General features: G+C 47.8%; 1 pseudogene; it reads left to right on the forward strand.

Moving 5' to 3' along the window:
- Nucleotides 1–1,330: 1,330 nt before the first annotated feature.
- LOC137323212 (transcriptional activator protein Pur-alpha-like) overlaps nucleotides 1,331–23,515 on the forward strand; it is a 57,871-nt pseudogene continuing 35,686 nt past the window's right edge.

Below are 23,515 nucleotides of genomic sequence, written 5' to 3' on the forward strand. Positions count from 1 at the left end.
ATGTTCACTCTTCACCAGAGGATCTTTATGTATAAGATTACTAATTAACCCTGTCTCATTACACAATACTAGATCTAAAATAGCCTGTTCCCCAGTTGGTTCCTCGACATGTTGTTCTAGAAAACTGTCGCGAATGCATTCCATTAAGATTAAAGTCCCACACCATTATTTTGTTACCCTTGTTAGATGCTCCGCAATTTCCTGAATTATACTCTCTCCAACACTATGACTAGGGGGCGTATAAACCACTCCCACCAGTGTTTTCTGCATTTTGTTATTTCTTAGGTCCACCCATTCTGATTCTACATTCTGATTTTCTGAACTAAGTTCCTTTCTCACTACTGTCTTTATCTTATCCTTTATTATTAGGGTTTGCCCACCTCCACCATCCCCCCCCCACCCCGTTCCATTTTGCCTATCTTTTCTAAAAGTTAAGTACCCTGGAATATTTAGTCCCCAATTTTGGCCACCCTGCAACCACGCCTCAGTAATGGCTACGAGATCAAACCCATTTATCTTTATTTATGCCATTAATTCATCTAAAATAACATAAACACTTAAGGTTCAGATAAAATATAGGAAATAATCACAAAATAACTTATAAAAATACAACAGGAATGATGACAAACAAGGAATGTGATAAGTTAAAAAGTATGAGAAAAACAGCATCAAGACAAATGGGCTGGGTAGGATTCGTTGCCCAAATAAGAATTCTATACACAAATGAACATAGCATACGGAATAAAACAAGTGAATTAGAAGCGCAAATCCAACTTAAATGGTATGATGTAGAGGCCACCACTGAGTCCTGGCTACAAACTGGGCAAGACTAGGAGAAAAATATTCTAAGTTAGAAAGTCTTCAGAAAGGATAAGGAAAATGAAAAAGGAGAAGGTGCAGCAATATCGACAAGGGACACCATTACAGCATTGGAAAGAAGGGATATCAGTAAGGATGAGCAGGAAGTAGAAACTCTTTGGGTAGAATTGAGGAATAGCAAAAAATGTAAGACTTTGGTGGGAGATGTCTATAGACCTCCTGACAGTAGTGATAAAATAGCAGGATGCATAAATACAGAGATCAGAGAAGCTTGTTGCAAAAGCAGAGTGATTATAATGGGTGACTTTAATTTTCACATAGACTGGGAGAAGCAGAACTGCTCAGGGCCCAAAGGCAGCAAATTCTTGAGTGTATCCAAGAGAGTTTTCTGGAACAATATGTTCTTGAACTGACAAGAGAACAGGCCATCTTAAATTTAGTGATGAGTAATCAGCCAGAATTAGTCAACAATCTAATGGTAAGGGAACACCTAGCTAATAGTAACCATAACATGATTGAATTTGATATTAAGTTTGAGAAGGTGAAGGTTGAGTCACGAACCAAGGTTTTAAATTTAGGTAAGGTGATGTGCAGCCAAATATAGAGAAAAAAACAAGTCAGCTTGGAAGACAGGGCAAATATGTGAGGGCAAGGCTGGATGGCATCTGTTTTAATGCAAGGAGTCTTGCGAATAAGGTGGATGAACTGAAGGTGTTGATAAACACATGGGAGTATGATATTGTTGCTGTCACAGAGACATGGTTGAGGGAGGGGCAAGACTGGCAGCTCAATATTCCGGGGTACAGAATCTTCAGGCGAGACAGAGGGGGAGGTATAAGAGGAGGGGGGGTCGCAATATTAATTAAAGAATCAATTACTGCCATAAGGAGGGATGATATATTAGCAGGTTCCTCAAATGAGGCCATATGGGTGGAGCTTAAAAACAAAAAGGGGGCAAGCACTTTGATGGGAGTGTACTATAGGCCCCCAAACAATCAGGGGGAGATAGAGGAACAGATATGTAGGCAAATCTCAGAAAATTGTGCAAATAATAGGGTAATAATAGTGGGGGATTTCAACTTCCCCAATATTAACTGGGATACTCAGAGTGTAAAAGGCTTAGAGGGTACAAAATTCTTAACGTGCATCCAGGAGAGCTTTTTGAGCCAGCATGTAGAAAGTCCTACAAGAGAGGGGGCGGTACTGGACCTAATTCTAGGGAATGTGGCCGGCCAAGTGGAAGAAGTGCTAGTAGGTGAGCACTTTGGTGACAGTGACCATAATTTGGTGAGATTTAAGGTGGTCATGGAAAAGGACAGGGAGGGGCGGGAAATAAAGGTTCTAAATTGGGGGAAGGCCGATTTTAATAGGATAAGGCAGGATCTGGCCAAAATGGACTGGGATCAGCTGCTTGTAGGAAAATCCGCATCGGAGCAATGGGAGTCTTTCAGAAGGGAGATTGAGACCATACAATGGCAACATGTTCCCGTAAAGGTCAAGGGTGGTTCCAAGAACTCCAGGGAACCTTGGATGTCAGGGGATATACGAGAATGGATTAGGAAAAAAAGGAGGGCTTTTGGCAGATACAAAAGGCTAAAGACGGAGGAAGCCCTAGAGGAATACAAAAAGTGCAGGGGGATACTTAAAAAAGAAATTAGGAGATCAAGGAGGGGCCATGAAATAACACTGGCGAGCAAAATAAAGGAAAATCCTAAGATGTTTTATAAGTATATTAAGGGTAAGAGGATGACTAGGGAAAAAATAGGGCCCATTTGGGGACAAAAATGGCAATCTGTGTGTGGAGCCGGCAGATGTAGGAGGGGTTCTAAATGAATTTTTTGCATCTGTTTTCACTATGGAGAAGGACGATGTAGACATAGAAATACGGCAGGGGGACTGTGATATACTCGAACATATTAACATCGAGCGGGAGGAGGTATTGGCGGTTTTAGCAGGCCTAAAAATGGATAAATCCCCAGGCCGGGACGAAATGTATCCCAGGCTACTGTGTGAGGCAAAGGAGGAGATTGCGGGGGCTCTGACACATATATTCAGAACCTCTCTGGCCACAGGGGATGTGCCAGAGGACTGGAGAACCGCTAATGTAATACCATTATTCAAGAAGGGGAGTAGGGAAAAACCGGGGAACTACAGGCCAGTGAGCCTAACATCAGTGGTAGGAAAATTATTGGAAAAAATTCTGAAGGACAAAATTAGTCTCCACTTGGAGAAGCAAGGATTAATCAGGGATAGTCAACATGGCTTTGTCAAGGGAAGATCATGTCTGACTAATTTGATTGAATTTTTTGAGGGGGTGACTAGGCGTGTGGATGAGGGTAACGCAGTGGATGTGGTATACATGGATTTCAGTAAGGCCTTTGATAAAGTCCCCCACAGGAGACTGGTGAAGAAGGTACGAGCCCATGGAATCCAGGGTGCCTTGGCACTTTGGATACAAAACTGGCTTAGTGGCAGAAGGCAGAGGGTGATGGTCGAAGGTTGTTTTTGTGACTGGAAGCCTGTGGCCAGTGGGGTACCACAGGGATCGGTGCTGGGTCCCTTGCTGTTTGTGGTCTACATTAATGACTTGGATATGAATGTAAAAGGTATGATCAGTAAGTTCGCTGATGATACAAAAATTGGTAGGGTGGTAAATAGCGAGGAGGATAGCCTCAGTCTGCAGGACGATATAGATGGGTTGGTCAGATGGGCGGAACAGTGGCAAATGGAATTTAACCCGGAAAAGTGCGAGGTGATGCACTTTGGAGGGACTAACAAGGCAAGCGAATACACAATGAATGGGAGGACCCTAGGCAAGACAGAGGGTCAGAGGGATCTTGGTGTGCAAGTTCACAGATCCCTGAAGGCGGCGGAACAGGTAGATAAGGTGGTAAAGAAGGCATATGGGATACTTGCCTTTATTAGCCGAGGCATAGAATATAAGAGCAAGGAGGTTATGATGGAGCTGTATAAAACACTGGTTAGGCCACAGCTGGAGTACTGTGTGCAGTTCTGGTCGCCACACTACAGGAAGGATGTGATCGCTTTGGAGAGGGTGCAGAGGAGATTCACCAGGATGTTACCAGGGCTGGAGCGCTTCAGCTATGAAGAGAGACTGGGAAGATTGGGTTTGTTTTCCTTGGAGCAGAGGAGGCTGAGGGGGGACATGATTGAGGTGTACAAAATTATGAGGGGCACAGATAGGATGGATACTAAGGAGCTTTTTCCCTTCGTTGAGGGTTCTATAACAAGGGGACATAGATTCAAGGTAAAAGGCGGGAGGTTTAGAGGGGATTTGAGAAAGAACTTTTTCACCCAGAGGGTGGTTGGAGTCTGGAACTCACTGCCTGAAAGGGTTGTGGAGGCAGGAACCCTCACAACATTCAAGAAGCATTTGGATGAGCACTTGAAATGCCATAGCATACAAGGCTACAGACCAAATGCTGGAATATGGGATTAGAGTAGACAGGGCTGATGGCCGGCGTGGACACGATGGGCCGAAGGGCCTCTATCCTTGCTGTATAACTCTATGACTCTATGACTTTGAAGGGATGAGGCAGAAATTGACCACAGTGGACTGGGCAGAACTGTTAATGGGTAAAAATACAGATGAACAGTGGGAGGTGTTCAAGAGCATCTGCGACCAGTTCGAACTGGCCTCGGGGGCCAGGGTAAATCGTACCAGGAGCGAGGCCATGTTCTTTGGGAACTGGACTGACCAATCCTTTGTCCCCTTCACCATCAGGTCGGATTACCTGAAGGTGCTAGGGATCTGGTTCGGGGGGGCAGGGGCGTGCACCAAAAACTGGGAGGAGTGGATTGCTAAGGTGAAGCAGAAACTGGGACTGTGGGATTGACGATCCCTATCGATCATGGGCAAGAACCTGGTCATCAGGTGCGAGGTGCTCTCAGTGTTGCTGTACGTGGCGCAGGTCTGGCCCATACCTCGCTCCTGCGCCGCGACAGTCACCCGAGCCATTTTCCACTTTATCTGGAGATCAAAAATGGACCGTGTCCGCAGGGACACGATGTACAAATCTCCAGAGAAAGGGGGGAAAGGCGTGCCCAACGTGGCCCTCATCCTGATGGCCACCTTTGTGTGCGGCTGCAACAAGCTGTGCATAGACCCTCAGTACGCAAACACAAAGTGCCACTACGTGTTGAGATTCTACCTGTCCCCGGTGTTGAGAAGGATGGGCCTGGCCACGCTGCCACGGAACACTCCATCCAGTTGGACCGTTCCACCCCACCTGTCCTTCGTGGAAAAGTTTGTGCAGACAAACACCTTTGACCACAAGGCGATCAGCAAGTGGTCCGCATGTAACGTCCTCGAGACCCTGTGGGAAAAGGAGATGGTGGATCCAGTTGGTTGGTACCCTGAGCAGACTGTCAATGTCATTTGGCAGAATGCCTCATCACCAGAGCTGTCAAACAAGCACCAAGACCTAGCTTGGCTGGTGGTGAGAAGGGCCCTTCCCGTCAGATCCTTCATGCATTCCCGGAGTCTCAGGGCCCGATTTTAGCACCCGCTATCGGATGCGTTCTCGGCGGGGGGGCCCCGAAAATCCCGAAATCCAGGTGCGGGACCGGATCGCGCCTCGATCCCGCCCACTTCTGGGTTCCACGCCGACGTGCTGTCGTGTGCGCGCAGACCCCGCAGGTGGGTATCCCACAGGCAATTAAAGCCAGTGGGGTTCCACTTGAGAGTATTTATGTAGCTATATCAGGTCATTAAATGACCTGATTGAGCTATTTTTTTAACAAGTGTGGGATTTTACGGTGAAATGAGACTGTTTCCCATACTGGGGGAAACACTCTCACTTCCAACGGACGTGTTGCAGCCAGCAGCCCATGGCAGCTGCCAAGGTGCATTCCACAGGTGGGGGGGGGGAGAGCCTTCACCAACGCAGGAGGACACTCCGTAACATTGGGCAACGCCTGCCCTCCACCACCCTCCTCCAAGCAAGAAGATTCACCGGCGTGGAACTGCAACCCCTGTGCGAGGACACACTTTTCTACCGTGCACAACCCCACAGACCTACACCTGCCAGATGGGTGCTGCGTTGACATCCTCGGAGGACGAACAGCATGACCAGCCTCAGCAGCCTCGCAGTCCACGCCGTCCGCCTCAGAGACGTGCATCCCCACAACACGGTGCTGTGGCACATCCACCTGCACAGGAGCAGGATGGAAGTCAACCGCAGAGAGAGATGCGTCGCAGGAGGCACTACCCTCCCCACAGGGTCTACAGACCGAGGCTCAGCTTCATGGACCTCTCTGAGCAGCAGTGCATACGTAGGCTCAGAGTCACTCGCCAGGTCGTCACCGACATCTGCAGCCTCCTTAATGACGAGCTGCTCCTGGATGGACCAAGCAGCATCTCCTTACCCGTCGCCGTCAAAGTCACCACTGCCCTCAACTTCTTCGCCTCCGGATCCTTCCAGGGTGCCACGGGGAACATCACCGGGGTCTCTCAGTCGTCTGCACACAAGTGCATAAGGCAGGTCACCGATGGGTTGTTCCGCAGGGCCTCGACCTACATCAACTTCGCCATGGATGAGCGCAACCAGACGGAGAGGGCGTTTGGATTCCATGATGTGGCTGGCTTCCCACGGGTGCAGGGTGTAATCGATTGCACCCACATAGCAATACGGGCACCTCCACATGAGCCAGGGCTGTTCATCAACAGGAAAGGGTATCACTCCATGAACGCCCAGCTCATTTGTGACCACCGCCAGAGATTCCTACACGTGTGCGCCAGATACCCTGGCAGCTGCCACGATGCCTTCGTCCTCAGGGAGTCCACCGTCCCGCCCCTCTTCCACGCACCCAACACCAGAAATGGCTGGCTCCTCGGCGACAAGGGATATCCCCTGCACACGTGGCTTATGACACCTCTGAGGAACCCCAATACCGAGCCGCAGCGTCGATATAATGACAGCCACATTGCTACCAGGTCTACAATTGAGCAGGCTATAGGGCTGCTCAAGATGCGCTTCAGGTGCCTTGATCGTTCCGGGGGAGTGCTCCAATACACGCCACTCCGAGTGGGACGAATTATAGTTGTCTGCTGTGCCCTGCAGAACATGGCACTACAGAGAGGGGTGCCGCTGGAGGAGGCCCCATGCACACCCGCCACCCACATTGAGGACGACAATGAGGAGGAGGAGGAGGAAGAGGAGGAGTACGAGCGAGAGGAGGAGGAACGACCCATGGCCCGAACACCGGCTCACTTGCGTGCTCGTCAGGCCAGGGAGGCACTCATATGCCAACGGTTCTCCTAACATCACACTGTGTGAGGCGTTCACATGTCATGACGTGCACAGACGAGGGTCCATACAGGCTCCCTCCACAGAAGAGTGGTGCCTGTACACCTGCACCCACTGTATTATGCCCAATGGGTGGGACGGGGTGGTCGTCGTCATGATGAGGCGCACGGAAGGGACATATTGCACAAGCCGCAGAATTATGGACAAGAGGTGGCAGCATTGGTGAGAAAAAGTGAGTTTATTTTGTGTTGCCATTCAAAGACTGGAAATAAAAAGATAACAAATAGACAAACACCCTGGTGCAATCCCTGTGTGCTCACGGAACTTTGGGTTTTCGTTTCCTGGTACCCCTACGTGGTGCTACCCCTGTGGCTCCAGCAGAGGTGGTGGCAGGTTGCTCCTGTTCGTTCCCTGACCTGGTAGATGCTTTGGGCCGACGCCTCCTGGGTTTCGGTGCCCGTGAGGGCACCTCCACAGACTGCTCCTCCTGCACCTGTGCAGGGGCAGACTCGGCCACCTGGAGTGGATGGACTATTGCGGGCACTGGTTGAGAGGGGGGCAATGGGTGAGACGTGGGGGCGCCTTGAGTAGCGTCCACACTTCCATTTCCCCGTTCACCATCTTCCCTCTCATGGCCAAGGCCCACATCACCCCTTCCACCCTGCTGGACGGCAGTTTGGATGACGTGGGTGAGACCTTGCAAGGCCACCTCCAATGTATCTGTCAACGTGTTGATGGCGGCAGAATGTTGCTCACCCTGAATCCGAACAGCCGTTGTGAGGGCCTGGATGGACTCATTGGTGAGCTGTGCGTGACGCTCGAGGGAGGCTAGCCTGTCCTCCACCGCAGATGTTCCCACACCTACCCGCGACACTATCTCAGAGATGCCTTCACGTCCCTGCGACACTATCTCGGCGATACCCTCCTGCACCTGTGCCACCATTCCCCTCATGCAGGAGTTGGACTCCTCCATCCTCCGTGCGATTGTGGAGAATGCGCGTGGCACCTCTCCCAGTACCTCGGCAATGTGCTGGTGCCCCTTGACGACTCTCCTTTTGACTGGTGGCCCCCTGGGTTCAGCATCTGGGTCCGGCTGAGCAGAGCCTGGAGAAGAGTGCTCCCACCGACGTGGACCCTCCGCGGCTGACCCTGCCACCAGGGTCTGCTCATGCTCACGTGTGCGCGGTGACTCACCATGTGCAATCCCAACTAACTGAGGGGGGGGACCCACCGAGGTGTGTGTATCTGCGCTGGCGGATGCAAGGCTCATGTGTGACGATGCACCCTCAGAGATGGGCATGTCCTCTGAGGAATCGCCCTCAACGGAAACGTCGATCGCAGACGGCCCTGCAAGACAACAGAGGGCAATATCAGGCATGTGACCAAATGTGGCGGTGCGGCATATGCCATGTGATGCTAACATCATTCGCGCTCATGAGTGCTGAGTGCCAGCTTTCCCTTACCGGCCGTTTCGCCAGAACCAGCCTCGCCATCCGCCACGGACAGGCAATTTAGCATGTGGCTGATCTCCAAAGCCTCGACCTCGGCGTCTGTCAGAGCCACCTCGTGTGGCGGGCCCCCTCCGGTGCTTGCCCTTTCACGTGCGTTCTTGCACCTCTTCTCCTGTGAGGGCAAAACACAAAAACGTTATTGAGTGATGATTGCAATGTGAGACGCTTCAAGCATTGGTGTGAGTGGGTTGAGCGTGTGGCAGATGGATGGGAGGATGCGTGTGCCACATGGCCATCCCATTGTATGGGCATTGGGGTGTGTGGTAGTGGGCGAGTGGGGACAGGGACGGTGGGTACGTGCACGCACTGTGAGGATGATAGTTGGGTGGCTGTGTGGATTGGTGCGGGAGTGCTGTGCTGTCAGTGGAGATGGGGTTGTGAGGTGTTTGAGGTGATGTGGAAGACGGAGTGACGCAGAGTGCGTTAGTGTACTCACTTTCCCGGACCTGGTGAGGTCATTGAATCTCTTCCGGCACTGAATCCAAGTCCGGGTGGTGTTGCCCCTGCTTGTGACCTCCGACGCCACCTCCTCCCGTGACCTCCGACGCCACCTCCTCCCATGCCCTCTTGGTGGCGCTGCCAGGGCACCTCCTTCCATTGGTGGGGAACAGCGTCTCCCTCCTCATACGGACCTGGAGGGCGTGGTCCGTGAATCGGGGAGCAGCCTTACCCCTGCGCTCCTCCATCCTGCATGGACTCTAGGTTGTGGCTGGAAGGGCTTTGGTGGACTGCCCCTTTAAATAGAGCTCCACCATCGCTCAGACGTCAATGCGCATGCGCAGGCCGCCGGCACGCAGCTGAGAAGCGGGGAACCCGTACCTGCCGGCTAATTGCCTCAATTATGCCGCGATCGCGCGCGCAACGCACTCAATTCGGACGGCGCGTTTTTCACAAGCCCGACTGACCACCCGCTGAGAACCCGCACCCCTGGTAAAATCGGGCCCTCAGTGTCACCGCGCGCTGTCCCCAAGGAGGCCGCATTGGAGACGAGACCGTCACCCATCTCCTTCTGGAATGTGCCTTTGCAAAGAAGGCCTGGAGAGAGATGCAGTGGTATCTGCCCAGGTTCATCCCGAGCAGTTCCGTAATACAGGACTCTGTGCTCTACAGGCTGTTCCCGGGGACGCACACTGAGACGGACAACAACTGCTGCTGGAAGACCATCAACTCGGTGAAAGACGCCCTTTGGTCTGCCTGAAACTTGCTGGTCTTCCAGTGCAAAGAGCTGTCCTCGACCGAGTGTTGCAGACTGGCACATCCAAGGTCCAGGACTACGTGCTCAGGGACGCAAAGGCTCTGGGGAAAGACAACCGTTTAGAGCCTTCCCACCATTGTATACCGAGGGGCTGCAATCAGGGAAAAAAAACCCTCGGGCAGAATGTAAAATGCAAATTGATGTAATGTACCTGTAATGAATTTGTAACGTACCTGTAATCAATAATCTGTATTGAGTGTAATGCAATGAGGCACCCTAGAGTGTCATGAACTGTAATTATGTACAGTGTGTAACTGTATTGTTGGAATCATTTGAACTGTACTTGATGTAACCTGCAAATTGTATAATCTGTATTGTGTACGTTTGGAATGTGATACAACAACTGTATTGTATGTATTGTTGCAAATTTTATGAATTAAGTATATTTTTTGAAAAAAAAATAAGTAGTTCGATTCAAGACTGGTACATACTCCTAAAGGGCAACAGCTCTATTTGCGTAATTAAACAACCCTGGTCAACAAAAGAAGTGAGAGATAGTATAACAGAAAGGGCATATACAAATGAAAAGAACAGTGGAGATCCCACTGACTGGGAGAGATATCAAAAACAGCAAAGGGATACAAAGAAACTAGTTAGAACTGCAAAAAAGAAAGGCGAAAAATAAACTTGCGAGGGATATCAAGGACAACACTAAAGATTTTTGCCAGTATAGTAAGAGAAAGAGGATGACTAAAAGTAATATGGGTCCCTTAATAGGGTTTTAAATTAATGAGAGTGGGGCGGGTTCGGGTAAGGGTAAATTTGTAAGACCAAAGAGAAAAGTCAAGGCTGTGGATCAGAGTAGTGATTTGGGTAAAAACAAGCAGAGTGTGTCAGGAAGGAACAGAGAGTTTAACAAAGAATATAGGGCATTAATGATTAAGGTCACATCAGGGAAAAATAGCAAAAAGTTAAAATTATGGGCGCTATATCTGAATGCACAAAACACTCATAACAAGATAGATGAATTAATAGCACAAATAAAAATAAATGGGTTTGATCTAATAGCCATTACTGAGACGTGGTTGCAGGGTGACCAAGGTTTGTAACTAAATATTCCAGGGTACTTGATTCTTAGGAAAGAAGGACAAAATGGAAAAGCCGGTAGGGGTGCGGGGTGCGGGGGGGGGGATAGTCCTGATAATAAAGAATGAGACAAAGGCAGTAGAGAAAAAGGATCTTAGCTCAGAAAATCAGGATGTAGAATCAGTATGGGTGGAGTTAAGAAATAACAAGGGGCAGGAAAAACTGGTGGGAGTAGTTTATAGGCCCCCTAACAGTAGTTATAGTGTTGGACAGAGTATAAATCAGGAAATTAGAGGAGTATGTAACAAGGGTAACGCAATACTTGTGGGGAGGCTTTAATCTTCATATAGACTGTGCAAACAAAATTGGCAAAAGTAGTTTGGAGGACGAGTTCATGGAATGCATTCAAGACAGTTTCCCAGAACAATATATTGAGGAACCAACTAGGGAACAGGCTATTATAGATCTAGTACTGTGTAATGAGATAGGGTTAATTAGTAATCTTATAGGTAAGAATCGTCTGTGGATGCGTGATCATAATATCCTATCACTCTCATCCTACGCACTCTCATCCCACGTACTCCCCGCGTGGGAGACTTCTACTGCCTCCCAAAGATACACAAAGCCAACACACCCGGACGTCCTATCGTATCAGGCAACGGAACCCTGTGTGAGAACCTCTCTGGATACATCGAGGGCATCCTGAAACCCATCGTACAGGGAACCCCCAGCTTCTGTCGCGACACTACAGACTTCCTACAAAAACTCAGTACCCACGGACCAGTTGAACCAGGAACACTTCTCACCACGATGGACGTCTCGGCACTATACACCAGTATCCCCCACGATGACGGCATCGCTGCGACAGCATCAATACTCAACACCAACAACAGCCAATCTCCGGAAGCCATCCTACAACTCATCCACTTCATCCTGGATCACAATGTCTTCACCTTCGATAACCAGTTCTTTACCCAAACACACGGAACAGCCATGGGGACCAAATTCGCACCCCAATACGCCAACATTTTCATGCACAAGTTCGAGCAGGACTTCTTCACTGCACAAGACCTCCAACCAACACTATACACCAGATACATCGACGACATTTTCTTTCTATGGACCCACGGCAAGGAATCACTAAAGAGACTACACGATAACATCAACAAGTTCCATCCCACCATCAAGCTCACCATGGACTACTCCTCAGAATCAGTTTCTTTCTTGGACACACGAATCTCCATCAAAGACGGGCACCTCAGCACCTCACTCTACCGCAAGCCCACGGACAACCTCACGATGCTCCACTTTTCCAGCTTCCACCCTAACCACGTCAAAGAGGCCATCCCCTATGGACAGGCCCTGCGAATACACAGGGTCTGCTCAGACGAGGAGGAACGCGATGGACACCTACAGACGCTGAAAGACGCCCTAGTAAGAACGGGATATGACGCTCGACTCATCGATCGACAGTTCCGACGGGCCACAGCAAAAAATCGCATAGACCTCCTCAGGAGACTAACACGGGACGCAACCAACAGAGTACCCTTTGTCGTCCAGTACTTCCCCGGAGCGGAGAAACTACGCCATGTTCTCCGCAGCCTTCAACATGTCATCAATGAGGACAAACACCTCGCTATGGCCATCCCCACACCTCCACTACTCGCCTTTAAACAGCCACCCAACCTCAAACAGACCATCGTTCGCAGCAAATTACCTAGCTTTCAAGAGAACAGCGTCCACGACACCACACAACCCTGCCACGGTAACCTCTGCAAGACATGCCAGATCATCGACACAGATACCACCATCACACGAGAGGACACCACCCACCAGGTGCATGGTTCATACTCCTGTGACTCGGCCAACGTTGTCTACCTCATACGTTGCAGGAAAGGATGCCCCAGAGCATGGTACATTGGCGAGACCATGCAGATGCTGCGACAACGGATGAACGGACACCGCGCAACAATCGCCAAACAGGAGGGTTCCCTCCCAGTCGGGGAACACTTCAGCAGTCATGGACATTCATCCACCGACCTTCGGGTAAGCGGACTCCAAGGCGGCCTTCGAGACACACGACAACGCAAAATCGTCGAGCAGAAATTGATAGCCAAGTTCCGCACCCATGAGGATGGCCTCAACCGGGATCTTGGGTTCATGTCACGCTACACGTTACCCCACCAGCGAACAAATGTTATCTGTTTTTAATATAACGGGTCAGTTGCTGTCTTTTCTATGTTTCTACTTCTCTATCTCTGTTTTTTTTTGTTTGTTGTTTTTTTTGGTGATTTGTATATTCTGTGAGACCTGGCAGGTAACACCTGTCTGTCTGCACACTGATTGCCTTGGCAACGGGCAGTTGAAAAAACTGTCTGTACTCACCAAGCATTGTTCTGTGAATTATAAATGCGATTTCATTTCGAGGATTTCATTTTCACATCGTTCACCTGACGAAGGAGGAAGCCTCCGAAAGCTTGTGAATTTAAAATAAAATTGCTGGACTATAACTTGGTGTTGTAAAATTGTATACAATTGTCAACCCCAGTCCATCACCGGCATCTCCACATCATGATCATAATATGATAGAGTTACATATTGAGTTTGAGAGTGATGTAGTTAAGTCCAAAACTAGGGTCTTACATTTAAACAAAGACAATTACGTAGATATGTGGGGCAAGTTGGCTAAGGTAGATTGGGAAATGAAATTAAAAGATATGATGTTAGATAAGTAATGGTGAACATTTAAAGAAATAATTCATAATTACATTCCCTTGAGGAATAAAAACACCACGGAAAAATGATCCAACCGTGGCTAACTAGAAAAGTTAAGGATTGTATTAGATTAAAAGAAGAGACTTATAATGTTGTCAAAAAGAGTAGTAAGCCTGAGGATTGGGAGGATTTTAGAAATCAGCAAAGGATGACCAAGAAATTGATAAAGAGGGAGAAAATTGAATATGAGTGTAAACTTGCAAGAAATATAAAAACAGATGATAACAGCTTCTACAAGTATTTAAAAAGGAAGAGATTAATGAAAGTAAACATGGATCCCTCAGAGGCAGAGACAGAACAAAAATGCTAGAATCTATTATTAAAATGCTAGGCTCTATTATTAAGGATATAGTATCATGGCACTTAGAAAATCATAATATGATTAGGCAGAGTCAACACGGTCTTATGAAAGGGAAATCATGTTTGACAAATCTATTAAAGTTTTTCTGAGGGTGTAACTAGCAGAGTAGGTAAGGGGGAACCAGTGGATGTAGGAGAATGAGTCAGTATACTCACTTTGGCTGACCTAATTAGGTCATTGAAGTGCTTCCTACACTGGATCCAGGTGCGGGAGATGTTACTGCTGCTGGTGACCTCCTCTGCCACCTCGAGCCAGGCCTTCTTGGTGGTAGAGGCAGGACACTTCCTCCCGTCCGCCGGGTAAAAGACATCCCTCTGCCTCCTCACCCCTTCCAGCAGCACCTGGAGTGAGGCATCACCGAATCCAGGAGCAGCCTTTCCACTGGGCTGCTCCATTGTGTTGTTTGGGTGTTTGCTCTGGGAGCAGCAATTGGAGGACTGCCCCTTTAAATAGGGCTCCTCCAGCTGACAGCCTGTGACGCGGGGGCGCAGTCCGCCCACTGCGTAGGTTTCCGACGGGAAACCCGGACGCCACGTTACGTTGCTCCCATTCACCCGCGATTGCGTGGGGAACAAACGGATTTTACTGAGCGGGTTACCCACGCGCCCAATCGCCCCCCGCTGCCATCCCGCCTCCCTGCTAATATTGGGGCCCATGAGTGGCTAGCACCACTTAAAGGTAGCCTGCGCCTCTTAAACGGGAGTTGCATTGTGGCTGTAGGAAGTGGTGGAAATCAATTGTGAAGCGAATCTGTGTTGCAATATAGTGCAGCATGGTGATGATGGGACCTCTGGAATTTTTAATGAGCAACAAGTTTTTTTTTTATTCGTTCATGGGATGTGGGTGTCGCTGGTGAGGCCGGCATTTATTGTCCATCCCTAATTGCCCTCGAGAAGGTGGTGGTGAGCCGCCTTCTTGAACCGCTGCAGTCCATGTGGTGAAGGTTCTCCCACAGTGCTGTTAGGGAGGGAGTTCCAGGATTTTGACCCAGCGACGATGAAGGAACGGCGATATATTTCCAAGTCGGGATGGTGTGTGACTTGGAGGGGAATGTGCAGGTGGTGTTGTTCCCATGTACCAGCTGCTCTTATCCTTCTAGGTGATAGAGGTCGTGGGTTTGGGAGGTGCTTTTGAAGAAGCCTTGGCGAGTTGCTGCAGTGCATCCTGTGGATGGTACACACTGCAGCCACTGTGCGCCGGTGGTGAAGGGAGTGAATGTTTAGGGTTGTGGATGGGGTGCCAATCAAGCTGGCTGCTTTGTCCTGGATGGTGTCAAGCTTCTTGAGTGTTGTTGGAGCTGCAGTCATCCAGGCAAGTGGAGAGTATTCCATCACAGTCCTGACTTGTGCCTTGTGGATGGTGGAAAGGCTTTGGGGAGTCAGGAGGTGAGTCACTCGCCACAGAATACCCAGCCTCTGTCCTGCTCTTGTAGCCACAGTATTTATATGGCTGGTCCAGTTAAGTTTCTGGTCAATGGTGACCCCCAGGATGTTGATGGTGGGGGATGCGGCGATGGTAATGCCGTTGAATGTCAAGGGGAGGTGGTTAGACTCTCTCTTAGGAACATAGGAACAGGAGTAGTCCATTCAGCCCCTCGTGCCTGCTCCGCCATTTGATAAGATCATGGCTGATCTGTGATCTAACTCCATATACCTGCCTTTGACCCATATCCCTTAATACCTTTGTTTGCCAAAAAGCTATCTATCTCAGATTTAAATTTAGCAATTGAGCTAGTATCAATTGCCGTTTGCGAAAGAGAGTTCCAAACTTCGACAACCCTTTGTGTGTAGAAATGTTTTCTAATCTTGCTCCTGAAAGGTCTGGCTCTAATTTTTAGACTGTGCCCCCTACGCCTAGAATCCCCAAACAGCGGAAATAGTTTCTCTCTATCCAACCTATCTGTTCCCCTGAATATCTTATAAACTTCGATCAGATCACCCCTTAACCTTCGAAACTCGAGAGAATACAACCCCAATTTCTGTAATCTCTACTCGTAACTTAACCCTTGAAGTCAGGGTATCATTCTAGTAAACCTACGCTGCACTCCCTCCAAGGCCAATATGTCCTTCCAAAGGTGCGGTGCCCAGAACTGCTCACAGTACTCCAGGTGCGGCCTAACCAGGGTTTTGTATAGCGGCAGCATAACTTCTGCCCCCTTGTACTCTAGTCCTCTAGATACAAAGGCCAACATTTCATTCGCCTTATTGATTATTTTCTGCACCTGTTCATGACATTTCAATGATCTACGTACCTGAACCCCTAAGTCCCTTTGGACATCCACTGTTTTTAACTTTTTACCATTTAGAAAGTACACTGTTCTATCCTTTTTTGATCCAAAGTGGATGACCTCACATTTGTCTGCATTGAATTCCATTTGCCACAGTTTTGCCCATTCACCGAATCTATCAATATCGCTTTGTAATTTTATGTTTTCATCTACACTGCTTACAATGCCACCAATCTTTGTGTCATCGGCAAACTTAGATATGAGACTTTCTATGCCTTCATCCAAGTCATTAATAAATATTGTGAATAATTGAGGCCCCAAGACAGATCCCTGCGGGACTCCACTAGTCACATCCTGCCAATGTGAGTACCTTCCCATTATCCCTACTCTCTGTCGCCTTTTGCTCAGCCAACTTCCTAACCAAGTCCGTACTTTTCCCTCGATTCCATGGGCTTCTATCGTAGCTAACAGTCTCTTATGTGGGACCTTACCAAATGCCTTCTGGAAGTCCGTATAAATAACATCCATTGACATTCCCCCGTCCACTACTTTACTCACCTCTTCAAAAAATTCAATCAGGTTTGTCAGGCACGACCTACCTTTCACAAATCCATGCTGGCTCTCTCTGATTAACTGAAAATTCTCCAGGTGTTCAGTCACCCTATCCTTAATTATAGACTCCAGCATTTTCCCCACAACAGATGTTAGGCTAACTGGTCTATAATTCCCAGTTTTCCTCTCTCCCCTTTCTTAAAAAGCAGAGTGATATGTGCAATTTTCCAATCTAGAGGGACAGTTCCTGAATCTAGAGAACTTTGAAAGATTATAGTTAGGGCATCCGCAATGTGCTCACCTACTTCCTTTAAAACCCTGGGATGGAAACCATCTGGTCCTGGGAATTTGTCACTCTTTAGTGCTATTATTTTCTTCATTACTGTTGCTTTACTTATTTAATTTTATCGAGTCCCTGTCCCCTGTTCAATATAAGTTTTCTTGGGATATCCGGCATGCTATCCTCTTTTTCGACTGTAAATACTGACGCAAAGTAATTGTTCAACATGTCCGCCATTTCCCCATTGTCAATGACAAAATCACCACTTTCAGTTTTTAAGGGGCCAACACTGTACCTGACCACCCTCTTTTTCCTAATATAACTATAAAAGTTCTTCGTATTGGTTTTGATATCCCTTGCGAGTTTCTTTTCATACTCTCTTTTTGTAGCCCTTACTATCTGTTTTGTGACCCTCTGTTGATCTTTGTATCTTTCCCATTTGCCAGGATCTGTGCCATTTTTTGCCTTTTTGTATGCCCTTTCCTTATGTCTTATACTGTCCCTTACCTCTTTAGTTGTCCATGGCTGTTTTTTTTGGCATGTAGAGTTCTTGCCTCTCAGGGGTATAAACCGATTCTGTATCACGTTAAATGTTTCTTTAAACATTTCCCACTGATCATCAGTTGTTTTACCCATTAACAGATTTGCCCAGTTTACTGTAGACAGTCTCTGTCTCATCCCATTGTAGTCGGCCTTGCCCAAGTCTAGAATCTTAGCAGCTGATTCACTTTTTTCCCTTTCAAACACTACATTGAACTCGATCATGTTATGATCACTATTGGATAGATGTTCACGCACAGTTAAGCCGTTAATTAAATCTGGTTCATTACTCATTACTAAATCTGGTATGGCTTGCCCCCTTTTTGCCTCTGGGACATACTGCTGTAGAAAACTATCCCGGACACACTCAAGAAATTCACTACCTTTCTGACAGTTGCTAGTCTGCTTTTCCCAATCTATGTGAAGGTTAAAGTCCCCCATTAAGACCACTATGCCTTTCTTACATGCTTGTCTAATCTCTGCATTTATACAATCTAGCTCTTCAGAGCTGCTGCCAGGGCTCCTATATACAACTCCCACTATAGTCTTAGATCCTTTCCTATTTCTCAATTCAACCCATAAGGTCTCTGTTGGCTGCTTACCTCTCGTTATATCCCCCTTTATCATTGAAGTGATTTCATCTCTAATCATTAAGGCTACTCCTCCTCCTCTTCCATTTTCCCTATCTCTCCTGTAGACCTTATAACCTGGTTATAATTAGTTCCCAATCCTGACCATCTTGCAGCCAAATCTCAGTAATAGCTATCATGTCATACCCTCCAATTTGAATTTGAACCTGTAGTTCATTTAATTTATTCCTTATACTCCGTGCATTTGTATATAGAACTCTTAGTTGGGCCACACACCCTAGCCTGACCTTCAGCTTTGATGCTGGGTTAATCGCCTTACACCTTCTAGTTTTTATTTCATCTGTCGTGCCTAAAGTACACTTTCTTTCCGCTGCTCTACGCTTTTCCCTTTCACTTGTTCTTGAACAACTGTTTGCACTATTTGTATTGTAAATTTCCCCTGGGTCTTCCCCTCTCTTGCTGCTCTCAACTTTATTCCCTTCTGACTCCCCGCTCAGGTTCCCATCCCCCTGCCACTCTAGTTTAAACCTTCACCAACAGCACTAGCAAACACCCCCGCGAGGACATTGGTCCCGGTCCTGCTCGGGTGTAACCCGTCCCGCATGTACAGGTCCCACCTTCCCCAGAACCGATCCCAATGTCCCAGGAATCTAAATCCCTCCCTTCTACACCATCCCTGCAGCCACGCATTCATCCTGTCTATTCTCCTGTTCCTATACTCACTCGCACGTGGCACCGGTAGTGATCCTGAGATCACTACCTTTGAAGTCCTGCTTTTTAATTTATCTCCTAACTCCTTAAATTCACCTTGCAGGACCTCATCCCTTTTTTCACCTATGTCGTTGGTACCAATATGGACCACGACTCCTGGCTGATCACCCTCCCCCTCCAGAATGCCCTGCAGCCGCTCCGTGACATCCTTGACCCTAGCACCAGGGAGGCAACATACCATCTTGGAGTCACGTTTGCGGCCGCAGAAACGCCTATCTGTTCCCCTTACAATGGAATCCCCTATCGCTATAGCCCTGCCACTCTTCTTCCTCCCCTCCTGTGCAGCAGAGCCACTTGTGGTGCCCCGAACTTGGCTCTTGCTGCTTTCCCCTGATAAGCCATCTCCCCCAACAGTATCCAAAGCAGAATATCTGTTTGAGAGGGAGATGGCCCTAGGGGACTCCTGCTCTACCTGCCTAGTCCTTTTACTCTGCCTGGAGATGGTCATTCCTGGCACTTGTCTGGCGCGAATGTTACTTGCCACTTATCAGCCCAAGCCTGGATGTTGTCCAGGTCTTGCTGCATGCAGGCTCGGACTGCTTCATTATCTGAGGGGTTGCGAACTGGATTGCTCAACATTTGCGGGACTGTGATATTTGCAAAATATAAGAAACGGGTCCGCACGGAGATCAGACATCGCACACGTAAAACACAGATGCAAGTCCCATCCCCATGTTTACAAACTGTTGAGTTATTTTAAAATATTGACTAAAGGTTGCGCATTAGAAAAACCCACATTCTCCAATCTGCACACCAGACCCCACCAATCTGCTGATCTGAGTTTGTACTGGGCCTGTGAGAGAGCGTACACCAAGGTTCTCTGCTGATGCACTAGAGGCCTTAGTACAAGAGGTGAACAGAAGGAGGGACATCTTATATCTGCGGGGGGCCGGGGGGGGGGGGGGGGGGGTGGGGGGAGGCGCTCCAGACATATGCTTCCGAGGCAGTGGGAGGCAGTAAGGGAAGCAGCCAATCAGTCAATGCCAGGCGCATAGCATCACGAACATGGATGCAGTGCAGAAAGAAGTTCAATGCTTTGACAAGAATGATCAAGGTAAGTGAGGTCAACTGTCAAATGGCATCTCCTACCAACTGCACCACTCGCCACATCCACTGCTCCACGTACTATACCGCCCATCACCCACCTACCAACAAACTCTTTCAAACGGTACTCAACTCTTCCAATCAGATGCTTCTTCTCACCCTTACACATTACAACTGTTGCAAGCCTCATACCTACAACTCACAGGTCACACCCACTGGCAGCTATTCAACCATGACAGCTAGATCATCTAAACATCTTGCAGGACACTCAACGACAAACGTCCCACTTTCTTGCAGGGAAGGTGGCACATTACAGGAGGCAGCAAGTGGCAGTGGCTCCATGGAACATGAAGCTGTTGTCCTCTCTCAGGATACCAGCATTTCTGTCCCACCCCTGCTACTCCGCCAGTGCCCTTGCTGTTGCATGTCAACTTGCCAGCCCATTTCCTGTAGAGTATTGAAACTTTATTATAAGAACATAGGAAGATAGGAACAGCAGTAGGCCATTTAGCCCCTTCAGCCTGTTCTGCCATTCAATGAGATCATGTGATCTGTGACTTAACTCCACATACCTGCCTAAGCCCCATATCCGTTTGTTTAACAAAAATCTATCAATCTCAGATTTAAAATTAACAATTGAGCTAGCATCAACTGCCGTTTGCGGAAGAGAGTTCCAAACTTCTACCACCCTTTGCGTGTAGAAGCCTTTCTTAACTTCACTCCTGAAAGTCCTGGCTCTAATTTTTAGGCTATGTCCCCTAGTCCTAGTATTCAAATATAGGAGACCTCCAAAAACAGGTACAAATACATTAGCAGCCGGAAGCAATAATCCAGCAACTAACCTATAAACTCTGCCTGATCCCTTTAAATAGAGCTGGTGGGGGGGTCTTCCATGCTATTAACGACCTGTTCAGCTGTGCAGGGTTAAGAGAGTGCATTGGCTGGAGCATGAGGTTCCAAAATCTCATCCGTCCCTTTAAAACAGCATTGCATACTGATTTACCACTTTACATGCTGCCGGCATTCGTTATCCGCGTGTGTACGATCGCCTTTACCAATATGGCGTCTGGCGCACGTCAAGCTAGAAGTGTGCGCATGCATTCCGGACGCCATTATGGATCCTTAGGAGTCTGCATAGCACCTATACAATGGGCGCTACGCATCCAATTTAACCCTCAATATCTCAAAATAATACATATATGTATACATATATATTAGAAGCTAAGACATTGTATGCTTACAAACACCCAGTTGTCTACAAGTTATCTTTTTCTTTCTTTGGCATGCCTTTGTAGGTAACCGATAAATCGACTGAATATAACTGAGCAAAATGAAAAAGAAATTAAAGATAGAAATATTTGTAACAATTGTAATTTTAACAAAGCTAAGGACGACGAAGGATTAACACTACTGGAACTCTGTAGCTTGTGAAAAACGTGAGCAGCCAGCTGCAGCGCAGCAGCTTCATAAAACGAGCAGTTTCACACAGAAATTTAAGGAGATGGTACAATGGCAGAAAAGTATCATCTTCTCTTCTCCTTTTCCCATCTTAGGTAATCTATCCTTTTTCACTCATCTGAATCTCATCTATCAATCTCTGATATTTACTACTTAACTCATTTTTGTGCTGAATATTTTTTGTCTGTTTGCTGTGCATGCTTCCCCTCTGTAAAACATCCTTCTGATGCGGCAGAGGACCCTTTCCAAGCTTATATTGGTCCACCTGTTTTGCCATCTTATCTACTAGCTTTAGGGATGCGGGTTTTGTACCTGCGCAGTTTGTATCACGTTACCCTGATCATCCGGAGCCCTCGGTGAATTACTCCATTGGTGGAGTGGTGGGTGCCAGGTGAGCTTGTTGGGCCTGGATGAAGCACTCCTGCTCCTCTGGGCCCACAAGCAGTCCAATAAAGGCACTCACTTCATGGATCCGGCCCTTCCCACCTGCTTCCACCTGACGTGAATTGGAATTGATGGGAAATATAAACAGGTAAGGTTAAATTTAGTCTTAATCCCTAAAATTAATCCCTAAATTTATTTCATTATTCCAATACACAAAATATGTATCTCAATGAGGTACGTAAAACAAGTTGGAACTGAACAATTCCAGATATAAGTTAAATTTTATTCTCTAATCAAAAGATTAACATTAACACAGGTAATAAATGTGGGTCAGAAGTAGGCAGTGAGGTCAACACTGCCCCTTTAAGGGTTCCTGGGCATGCGCTTAATGGCTGCGTGCCATTGGCGTATGGAGCAAGCCCAATTCTTGCAAATCACAGGGGCCAGTAAATTGGTGGGTTCTTTGTGTGTGTCCCAATAAGTGCACTTCCAGCTCACAATGCTGCTGTTGCATTCAGTTGTCCCCTCCCCGACAAAATCAGCCCTCGTATTGCGTGAAATTTTGGTCTACCTATTTTTAAAAAGCATATTATGTTATTGAAAGGCTACTGATTACTTCCAGAATTAAAAAGACAGAGCTATGAGGAGAGGTTTGCCACCCAGGGATTTTTCTATCTTGAAGGAACACTGAAGTTCAATTTCAAAAAAGTATTTATGATTATGAAAGGTTTGGGGAATTTAGATCCAGATAAGCTTTTTAGTTTCCCATTTTGGGAGGACGATCAGGCTCTGATGTGCGTTTGCACCCAAGTTGCAACTTTCCGCCCTCAGACACTGCACAGATATCTGCACGTAGAGGATCCTCCCAAATAGTATGCACTGGCAATGTTTTTCTTCTGCCAGATGCATGGCCTGAACTATGACAGGCTGCTCCTTGTCATTAAATTGCATGGGATACATGCATCCCTGTAGGAGCTGCCTATCTTCTATCGAGACCTGATCAGAGTCTGGAACATGGTGACCTCCAGCAGGAGCTCTCCCTCGTCAGAGGTAGTGGCCACCCTAGCAGAGTCACTGCTTCGTAATTAAGATCTACGCGTGGTCAGCATCGGCGACACGTGGCCAGCGGAGAGGAGAGACCTGGCTGCGAAGGTAATCAGAGTCAGGGACATACTGAATGGCGGGGGAGCGGGCTGGATGTCGCCAGCGATGTTGCTAGGATGGATGTCCTGGCGTTACATCCGGCCCGCGACCAAAGCCATTCAGGCATTGAAAGTTGCTCTCGGCTCTAACTGCACCAAGTGTATTGGGAAGGCTCACGCATGAGGATAAACCCGCCTGATCTTACCCCTGATCGGGTGTCATTTCTCATTGAACGAGGCTCCGAAACCGCCCTCAGAAACCTCCGCATCACAACTTGAGCCGTATCTTGGAAATTTCCTCTGTGCTAATCCGCTCTGCACAGAGGTGTTAGATCAACTGAACAGATTAATCCAAATTATATAGGTTCGGATGCCAGAGATAACTCAACTTGTTGGTTTTGTTATTATTGACAGAAAGTACAAGCAAGTTATATGTCTACACACTTAACAGTAGGATATTCCTCAGGGTCTGCAAACTACTAACCAATCCAGGTGAGTTCTCATCACGAAA

The sequence above is a fragment of the Heptranchias perlo genome, chromosome 6 (assembly GCF_035084215.1).
Source record: "Heptranchias perlo isolate sHepPer1 chromosome 6, sHepPer1.hap1, whole genome shotgun sequence".
Taxonomy (NCBI): domain Eukaryota; kingdom Metazoa; phylum Chordata; class Chondrichthyes; order Hexanchiformes; family Hexanchidae; genus Heptranchias; species Heptranchias perlo.